Source organism: Emydura macquarii, unplaced genomic scaffold, assembly GCF_026122565.2.
Source record: "Emydura macquarii macquarii isolate MOO-44397 ecotype Brisbane River unplaced genomic scaffold, CSIRO-AGI_Emac_v2 contig_1483, whole genome shotgun sequence".
Lineage (NCBI taxonomy): Eukaryota > Metazoa > Chordata > Testudines > Chelidae > Emydura > Emydura macquarii.
In genome coordinates, this window is record NW_027131620.1 from 3807727 (window position 1) to 3815685 (window position 7959).

Genomic DNA, 7959 nt, shown 5'->3' on the forward strand with positions numbered 1-7959 from the left:
CCGTCCGCAAAGGTCTCACCGTAGTCCAGAAATGAAGCCTCAGTGGATATGTCCACACTGCAATTAAACACACATGGCTGGCAGCTGATTCAGGCGTGCCGGGCTGGGGCAGTAGGGCTGTGAAATTGCAGTGTGGACACAGGCTTGGGCGGGAGCCTGAGCTCTGGGATTTTGTGGGGTCACGCAGCCTGAGCCCAAACATCTACACCACAATTAAAAAACCCCACAGCCTGAGTCCAGTCAGCTGTTCTGGGCCTGCCGCAGCTGTTTAATTATCGTGTAGACATACCCACAGCCTTCGGGAACATTTTAAAGAAGAGAGGAAAAACACAGGCATGGAAAGGCTAAAGGATTTGATCTAGGTTACATAGCAAGCAAGTGGCAGAGTTGGGAACAGATTCCATGTGCATTCCAAGGCAGTAACCTGCCGGAATGGGTTACGTTGGGAGGTGGTGGGATCTCCATCCTTAGAGGTTTTTAAGGTGCAGCTTGACAAAGCCCTGGCTGGGATGCTTTAGTCGGGGTTGGTCCTGCACTGAGCAGGGGGTTGAACTAGATACCTCCTGAGGTCCCTTCCAGCCCTGATCTTCTATGATTCTCTGGAGCCTTCCTTCAGCGAGTTGAAGGCCACTATCAAATCCCCCCTCATTCTTCTCTTTTGCAGACTAAATAAGGGCAGTTCCCTCAGCCTCTCTTCATAAGTCACATGCTCCAGCCTCCTAATCATTTTAGTTGGCCTCCAAGGGATTCTCTCCAATTTGTCTACATCCTTTCTGTAGTGGAGGGCCCAAAACTGGACACAGTACTCCAAATGTGGCTTCACCAGTGCTGAACAGAGGGGAATAATCACTTCCCTCGATCTGCTGGCAATGCTCCTACTAATGCAGCCCAATATGCCATTAGCCTTCTTGGCAACCAGGGCACACTGCTGACTCATATCCAGCTTTTTATCCACTGTAACCCCCAGGTCCTTTTCTGCAGAACTGCTGCTTAGCCAGTCGGTCCCCATTCTGTAGCTGTGCATGGGATTCTTCCGTCCTAAGTGCAGGACTCTGCATTTGTCCTTGTTGAACTTCATCATATTTCTTTTGGCCCAATCCTCCAATTTGTCCAGGTCACTCTATATCCTATCTACCACTCCCCAGCTTAATGTCATCTGTAAACTGGCTGAGGGTGCAATCTACCCCATTCTCCAGATCATTAATGAAGATGTTGAACAAAACCAGCCCCAGGATCGACCCCCTGGGGCACTCCGCTTGTGACCGGCTGCCAGCTAGACATGGAGCCACTGTTCACTGCCGGGATGGTTAACGGTAGGCAGAGATGGCGACAACAGAGAAATCCCTCCACTCTTCCCACCTTCATTTCAAACTCTGAGAAAAGTTCCAGACCCCAAGTGAAGTGGAGGGCGAGCCGCAGGATCTAGACTGGATCCCAGCAGTCAAGGGACCAGATCCTGCTCTGATATAAATCAGCCAAGCTTCACTGACTGAGGACCGGGCCCCAAATATTTAGACTGTAAAAGTCAAACAAAGGCACAGAATGTCTCTCTTGCATAGCCCCGCGCACATGGCAGTCAGCACTTTAAATAACCTTTAATAAGAATACATGAGTTTTGGATCGAAGTCCAGGGAACAGCAGCTGGCTAACATCAAGCTACTATTTCTCTTTTATGTGCAGTTTTGCACAATACTTATTATCTACAGCCACAGCTCAATTAAAAAATAATTTGCCATTGATTTTACTGCAACTGTCAATTATTCCTGTCATAGCTGGGCGGTGCACGTCCATGTGTGCGTGCACAGCGTTGGGAGTGAATGTATTTCCCGTCTTCCAAAAACCCACCCAACTTTTCCACCTTTGCTTGTCAGAACATAAAAAACCTGTTGCACTAGAAATCAACCCCCTTGCGCTGGTTTCCTTGTGATATTACCCAGTTATCTTAACTTAGCTTTTAGAAGTATCTAACTAGCGAAATTCCTGCAGCCTTCGCTGGATAAGCAGATGATGAGTAATTTAACCTGACCAAGGGAGGTGGGTTTGATGGTTAAACATTGTACGGTCTGCTACTTATCCTCTTGCAAGCAATTGAATTTATAGAAAGAACCTTCTTTTCTCTTCAGCTCCAGGAACTGCCACTTGGCTGGGACGACGCTGCACAGGAACTGCTGATGTCACTGCCTCTGTCATGCATGCAACCCCATCATGAGCTGAGGTCACTGCTGGCATAAACACGTGCAACTCCATTGATCTGTGTCTGGTTGGGCCAGTGGCGCATTTGAGCAAACCCCTTGCAGATAGACAAAGCACTAGGAGGAGGTAACGCACATCGTAGCGAAGATGCAGCACGTATATATTCTGTCTACGCAACCATGTGCTAACGGCAAGATTCTACCTCTAGAGAGAAATATATCGACATGGAGCGCATCCATATAGATGCTGCAAGGGCAGTGTTAATAGACTCACGTGTTCTAGCTGGCAGCGTCCCCAGGCACAGCTCATTCGTGAGCCGACTATTCCTGCTCAGAGCCCATGTAACGTGCGTGTGAACCTCGCACCCATTTCCAAACGAGGGAAATGTGCATGCCTGATGACAGCATCATCCCACAGGGTACCTAGGTCAGTTCCCAGAATACACCTCTGCAGCACCTCTGGCAGAGAGTTTCCATAGCCACCACCCCATGGATAAAATCCTGGGCCCACTGGACTTAGTGGGAAAACTCCCACGGACTTAACAAGGCCAGGATTTCACCCCATGGGATTTTGTGAGAGGCGGGGCTCAGTTTTATCAACTCTACCTATTGAGCTTAACGCTATGGTAGCTATGGGTCAAGAATGTGGCAGGCAGCTGCCTGTAGCCATCCCGGGTGTTTCTGACAGGCGCCTGCAGGCAGCACTGAGCCAGAATCTGGCTCTAAAACTTGAGATAAAGTGAAACAAGAGTGGCACAGCCGTGCAGGCAAGAAGTGGACTTTGGTGTTAGAGATGATCATCTCTCTCTATGGTTTGAAAGTGACTTTCCGACAGCCTCTGCCTAGCCACGGATGTACCTCCCCGATCAGGGGGATGCGACTTGTGTTAATTTCTTTGACATTTGCAAAGGTAGGAAAGACTCTCCTGCCCTTCTGAAGTGCTATTTGGTTGCGGGTGAGGACCAGTACAGCATCTGAGCCCCTCATTTTGAGCCAGTTATAAACTGACAGGCCTGCCAATGTACCACCCCAGGTGTTAGACGTCATGGGAATCAAGTAGTTGAAACTCTCTCAGTCTGCTGTGGGATGTCTGGGCCTACAGATCTATCGGGAAATGATATGCCACCTTTCCTCAGCATTGCAGAGGTGAGCCAGGGCTGATTCCAGCCTGGCTCCCCTGCCCTGGCCCATGACTCCACCTTCTGTATTTTAGAACAATAGGGTCTTTTCAGAGCCACCTCTCTAAGTGAAAAAACAAAAGGAAAGACACACACACACACACACACACACACACACACACACGATCTGCCTGCAGACAAATCTGGTGACTGGGAAGGGGTCGCAGGTCACTTGCTGCCCCGAGCAATGATGAAGATATTGTCAGATGTGTCTGAAGAAACAGATCAATCTTCTAATCTCCCAACTGAATCTGTGGCCCAGCATCTCGTGACTTTAGCCAGCCAGGAGGAGGAGGGGGGAAGAAGCTGAGAGCTGGAGAGAGAGAGAGAAAGGGGTCTGGCTAAGCAATTTTATCAGTGAAATTTAACAAGGCTTTTAAGACTTCACCCAGAGACTTACATGCAGTGGCATCTCTTCCTTGCGTTGATTTAATGTGCCTCCAACCTTCGCAGCCAGCTGAAAGACAGGTAAGGTCACCTTTGCAATTCCCATCACAGCCTGTACCTGTCTGCCTTATGCAAAGGGATCCTGCTGACTTACTGTTCGATGTGCTCTGTGAAGACACGTTGGCTGACTGCATTAACCTTACCCACACATTCATGCTGACCTCAGCCTGCTGCTAAGCCCCTCTTTGGAAAGGGACTGTTTCAAGGTGGGACATTGTTTTATTCCTCCCATCTCTCTTCCTCAGCTCCCCTTCCTCCTCTGGGCCGTTATTAACCGGGGAAGCTGCACAGCCAGCTCCTCCAAGGCCTTTCCTGTCTTGACACATGTAACTCTTGGCCGGGCCTTTCCTCTCTAGTCTGACAGGCCCCCATATGCCATTACTCCTACGGCTGTACTGCAGCAAGCACTCCTCATCCAACACCAGGGATGGGGAAAACATGCTGGCTGTGGGGAAGAGAGAGAGAGGGGACGTCAATTTGTGCCTTACCTTCTCTTCTCATCCCTTTCCTTTCATTCTTTCACCTCCCTGACTCTCTTACCTCTCCCCTCCCCCACCTTCCCTCCCTTCCCCTGAGCCCATCCATCCTCTCCTCTCTTCTCTTTATCTGCACCCTCTTCTCTGCCTCGTTTGCATTTCCTGACTTGGTTTGCAGCCAGCCTGGGTACCCAACCGTCCATTTTCCTCTTGCCAGGCCACTGCCCTGTGAGCCACAGCAAGTAGAGCTGCCGTCATTCAGCTCAGCTGGACGCCTGTGAGGAATGACGCCCTTGGACGGCAAGACCAGGAACCAACCAACCTCCCCCAGAAAGCCAGACGTTCCCTGCCCTGCTGAAAACCTGAACCGGAACGCAATCAGAAAGTGCCGTATCCCTCGCGCAGGTGAAAGACAGCCGGCTGGCAGCTCTGATTTAGCTAGCACAAGCAATGCAGGTGAGCACTATACATCTGAGGACGCCGTACTGGGCTCCCAGCTCGGGGTCAACCAGATTTCCCAGGAGGGAGGCAACCCACCCCCTGATCCTCTCCAACAGCAGCCGGGCGAGAGGGAGGCACGTCACTCCTGAGCCCTCCTTCTCTCAGGAACTTGGGCCCCAGTTCTTCCTTGGGGTCCCACATGGTCCATCCCTCTGACACAGTCTGAGCGCGGTCACAGAGAGCCAAATTGACAGAATCCCCCTGCCCCCACCCCGCTCTGCTTCCAGTGGGACAAGACAGACCTAAATATGGGTTCCCAGCTGTCGAGGCAATGATTGCAAGACACGCAGAGCGAAGTTTCTAATGCCCTGCGCCTCATTCCTTATGGAGAAGAGAGGATTCATCTTCTCGCCTTCCAACGACACAGCCAGAGCACCCCAAAAAACCCCCCTGCAGGAATGACACTTTGCACTTGGCGGGCCCCTTCCCTCCCAGGGTCTCAGGACTCAGTGATTAACAAACCCAGCCCCACCCGCCTTCTGGTAGGTAAGTCAGTGTTGTTGTTAACCTTCTTTTATGGCAGGAGAAACAGAGGCAAGGAGAAGTTAGGGGACTTGTCCATGGCCACAAAGGAAGTCTGTGGCAAAGCCACACACGTCTCCCAGTGCTGTGAGTTAACCTCAAGACAATCCTTCCCCAGTTCACGTGTGGGCCAACCCGCCCTCTTTGCGGCAAACGTTAACATTGCCGGTCCTCACCTACAACTGCAGAGTTAGAGTTGTGAGCACAAAGCAAGAAACGGAGCATGCAAATAGCCATTTAGGAACCCACAGGTCCGTCTGCATAGCCAAGCTCCAGATTTCCCACGCCAATCCAGGTGGAAGCAAGCTGCTGCCTTTTGTGGACACAGCTCTTTTTTGCCCCGCTCTTCCATTTATTAGAACACTGCAGATTCCGGCGGCAGTGAAGGGGTTACAGCTGCTCCGCCATATCGGCCTAGATGATGGCACGGAGCAGCTTGACAGCATTAAGCCAAGCAGACGGATATTTTGACTCTGCCACTTCAAAGATGGGGTGGGGCTGTTGGGCTGCTTTCTTCTCTGCTGCTTCATTGACAGTGTTTGTTCTCTGAAGCTCTAATTACAGCAAAGCTGACGAGTGCACAGGATGGCACAGGACAAAGAAATATCAGCACAACCAATCCACTTCATAGCTATTGCAGCTGTGCGAATGGCAGGGAGAAGCACAGAGCTGAGGCAAGTTTGCCCCTGGGAACCAGCGTTCCTTTATTTTCTTCCTAAACTAGGTGAAGCTGGAATTCCTAAAAGCAACGGGCTAATTGCCTTGGCTGGAACCAGGCATGGTGCACACAGGGAAGGATCCCCCATGCACACCTTTCTCCTGGCTGCTCTGGTCCTGGGGATTTCCTGGGGAGAGGCTGTCATTCGATAAGGCATCTTCTGAGGACCAGTCTGAGATCTCTGTGGTCATTTCCAGGGCTGGCCTGGAAGCACAAGCAAGGGACCGTCTAGGGATCCACCACTTAGCAATTCTTGGTCCCATCTCGCCTTCCAGCGGCAGGAATACAATGGGAGACAACAGCTGCCTGCTCTGGGCTTGCTGACGGAATGAGAACACGGCAACTCGTGACTTGATCTCTTCCCCGCCCGCCCAGAGCAGCAGCTAACTCCTGGCACTTTGCTCCCTACAGGGCCCTGTCGCGCTTGCTTGGGTGCCCTCAAGCTGGAAGGCTGTTCTCAATCAATCCATGCCCTAGACTGCAGCTGACCGAAGACCCAGCCTCGCTGACAGAGGCCTGGCTTTCCTCGCCCAGCATCATCGATCCTCACAGGCGTCATTCCTCCACCCACAGCCCCGTCTTGTCGCCTAACGTGAATGATTTTAAAACGAAAACCAGACGGATCAATATTAAACACAAGGCGTTTCTTTCATGAGCACGTGAAGTCAGGCTAGATACCCTCGCTGCAGCTGGTTTACACTCGCATGTCCGGAGCTCGGCAACCTGGCAGAGACTTCAAAAGAGGGGGCGGGGTGGGGGGGCGTGGGGAGGTTTGGAGAACCGGGCTGCGGGAAGGCCGTCAGAGCAGCGAGGAAAGCGAAGGTTGTGCTTGCCAGGTTCGTGGACTGACATCTTTTCCTCCCGAGCTGCGGGGCTCTCTCTTTTCCTGCGCTCACTGAATAGGCAATCGCTAGGAGCTCCTTGGCTCGCCCGTTTGAAGACAGATCTCCCTTGGCTTTCTTCTTCGGATCGTCTTTTCCCACCCCCTTCTCCTGCTGAGATCCAACTCTACGTGCCCCTGCTGACCTTGCGCTGCGAACACGCCAGCCTCAAAATCCACAGAGCCCTAATGAGCGTTGCTCACGTGGCCCCAGACAATGCCCTGACGTTTCATGGAGAGCTGCAGACAGCAGCTAAGCACAGTGTGGTCTCGGAGACGGTCCGTTCAACTCCAGGGGCACGTTAAAGCTGCGTAGACAGATATTAATACTTAGTGCTTGTCATCTTCAAAAGCACTTTGCACGTGTTAACTTATTAATCCTGATACCAGCTCTATGGGGCAGGCAGATTAATAATAGCCTCTGATTTACAGCTGGGGAAACTGAGGCAGGGAACGTTTAGGTGACTTACTCAAGACCACGGAAGGAATTAGTGTCAGAAACAATAAGAATGGAGAGGTTCCTGAATCCCAGCCCTTCGCTTAAGCTACTAACTAACATCTTCTCTTGTACACACACACACACACACACACACACACACACACACACACACACACACACACACACACACACACACACACACACACACACACACACACACACACACACACACACACACACACACACACACACACACACACACACACCCTTCACCATCTGAGCTTTCATTAACATAAAGAAACCTCTGTTCTTTGTGGTTGTGAAGAGCTTTCACGTGATTCCACAATTTGCTGTTTTAGGTCCCATTAATCCATCCCAGTTGTAGCAAATCTTCAGGGTAAACAGGGCCTCTCTGAGGTGGCCTTCAGACCGATGGACACAGCAAATCAAGAGGGGGTGAACTTCCTCAACTCTTAATGGGCTGCTAACTGGAAGAGACGGTTTCAAACTCCAGCCCCTCTAGACAGCTCACCAGCACATGCACGGCCAGTCTGGCACAGATGTACTCACAATGAGGATCATTTTGACTCTGGGGGGACTCTGCCA